The sequence below is a fragment of the Octodon degus genome, unplaced genomic scaffold (genome assembly GCF_000260255.1).
Source record: "Octodon degus isolate 3935 unplaced genomic scaffold, OctDeg1.0 scaffold00180, whole genome shotgun sequence".
NCBI lineage: Eukaryota > Metazoa > Chordata > Mammalia > Rodentia > Octodontidae > Octodon > Octodon degus.
Window position 1 is genome coordinate 3,141,191 of NW_004524756.1, and position 2,788 is coordinate 3,143,978.

Here is a 2,788-nt window from a genome sequence, read left to right on the forward strand (position 1 = left end):
ATGTTTTTGCCCCAATATCAGAAATACATCCTACTGTTAAGTAGCTTTCTGGTGCTGGATTTTTACATCATTATTGATTTTCCCGAGATTAATTTTTGTGTATGGTATGAACTAGAGGTTTAAGTTTTATTTTTTAAGGTGAATTTCATGGTTTAGCCCTTAAATGTTTATTAACGATCACATTCAAACTGTGGTATTGATAGGAAATAGAGGAACCTTACATAGCTGGAACAATGAAAGAAGAAAGGTCACTGGGGCATCCCAGGAAGGTGATACTGAATCCCGGATCCTCCCTCTCTTGCTGTGCCTGTGCTTCACCTTCACCGTGAAGTGAGAATCCCGCCCCCACAGGCCTTTAGCATGATGTCTATCTTGCCCCAAAACAACGGCGTTGAGTGATGTAAGCCGAGAGCTCTGCGACTATCAACCAAAATAAATATATAGATGGGCTTTAAAAAAAATCTAGACGTTATTCTACCACAATAGATTATTTGTCTATCTCTATGTTAGTAGCGCTTTGGATTGGATTAATTTTTATGGCACAGAAGTTGTGGTTAACTATTTTGGTTTTGATCTCAAATGTTCCCTGAAAGTCTCACGCGTTCAGAGATGGACTCTCGGCAGATGCTTGGGGCAGCCGTTATGTGCTTCGGCGGATTATTCCACTGATGAGTTCATAGTTGAGTGTGCTGCTAGGAGCTGTGGTTTTATCAATGGGAGTGTGACCCAGAAGCAAGCAACGTTGCTCGGGCCACAGCTAAAGGAGACTGGAGCCCCACACGCAGCCTTCCTCTGACCTCTTCCTCTGCTTCCTGAATGAAACGGGTTGAGCTCCCTGGCTCTTCTGCTATTTCATTTCTGGTTTGGATCCAGCTAACTATGGCCCGAGGACTCTAAAGCTACGACCCAAGTAACTTTTCCTCCTTTAAGCTGTGGATCTTAAATATTATGTCTTAGCAATGGAAAGGTACATAAAAGGCAGATTGCTTTTCCTTATTGTTCTTTTCAGTGAGTGTCTGACGTGTTCAACTGAATATTTTCAATCTCTTATTGGCAAATCTGTATGTGATCTTTAAGCGAGATTACAAAATGCAGTTAAGTTACTGACTTAATTGCATGTTATAATCTTTTTGTATTCTAAATATATGCCCAACTTGCTTATGGTATATCTTGGTTTTCAGATATATAAAAAGAAAGTTCGGATAATTTACTAAAGACTTTTTGTTCTCATATTTCCAAATTGAATTTGCTTATATTGTGTAATTCTTGTATGTTCTGATAACAAGATTATGCTGTTACTGTTGAGGATATTTCTTATTTTTTACCAATTTAAAAAAGAGTCATTATAAAGACAATATATTTTTTGATTATTGGGTAATTTTGATTTGGGTAATATTTAGATCTATGGAAATTGATGGGAGAAAGATGTTTAGTTATTGACTTAATTACATTTTATGAATTGTGATTTCTTGTGTTCATTTGAAAGTTGTTTATTTTTCTAGAAACTTTATACTTTTTGTAAGTTTTCAAACTTATTAGAATAAATTTTTGTAATATTTTCATTTTTTGATCTTTCTAGTACCTGAATTTGTGAACTTTTTAAGTGTTGTTTTTTTTTTGTTGTTGTTGTTGTTGTTTTTTTTTTTTTTTTGTGAAACTGGGGATTGAATTTAGGCCCTGTGCTTGCCAGGGAAGTACTTATTCTACTGAGCCATCTCCCCAGCTCCCTTATTTGCGTTTTTCTGATTTGCTTTGTCATTTTTATAGGTTGGTAAATGATGGTAGTATTTTAAAATGTTTCTTTATTCATTGAAATTTTGGATTTTAGGTTTCTATGCAAGAAATTTTGCTTTCTCTTTCTTTTCATAATTCTTTATTTTATCATTCTTTTACTATATTCTGATTTTCTTCCTTTTTAATGGTGTATGCATTTTCAGCTTTCATATTCTGTGTTACAAAATTCACATTGAAGGGCACTTTTAGATTTAAGCATTGTGGGTTTTTTCCCCCTCAAATTGTCCGATTAATAGAGTCTTTTGCGTATTTGTTAAAGTTTCAGTGTATCCCCAGAAGGTCTTGTTTTTGAAATTTATTTCTTCAATGCAGTGCATTAGGGGGCAGGACGGAACAGAGGTATGTGGTGTCTGAACTCAAACGCTGCTGAATGGGCTAATACTCTCCAGGAGGCTGGGCTAGCCATCCTGGGAGTTCATTTTTCTCTTCCTGTCTATGAGCTTCCCGCCTCTATTTTCTCCTGTGGTTTATAACAGTGCAAGCCCACCCAGCACCACATTCTTGGACTTCTTAGCCCTCATAGTCATGAGCCAAAATAAACCTTATAAATCACCTAATCTCACCGAATCTCAAGTGATCTATTCTAGCACCAAGAAGTGGATAAAGACAGTATTATTTCACTGTATTAGTTTGGTTGAGTTGGTTTTCGGAGGAGGTTCATTTTTTTTTTGTTTTTGATGCTGAGGACAGAATCCAGGGCGTCTAGCTGCCAGGCAAACACTGTACCGCTGAGCCAATCCCCAGCACCAAAGACAGTATTATTTATGAGTCACATCTGAGACTTTTAAACACTGGGTGTCTACTTGATGCAAGATTTATTTAGATTTGTATTCTAAACCAAATAGGTTATTTATTTATTTGTTTATTTATTTAGTTTTGCCTTAACAGGGATAGAACTCCGGACTTTATGCTTGCCAGGCAGGGACTTATGCCACTGAACTATTTCTCCAGCCCTGGTTAATCATTTTTAAATATAAAAATTTATTGAAATAAT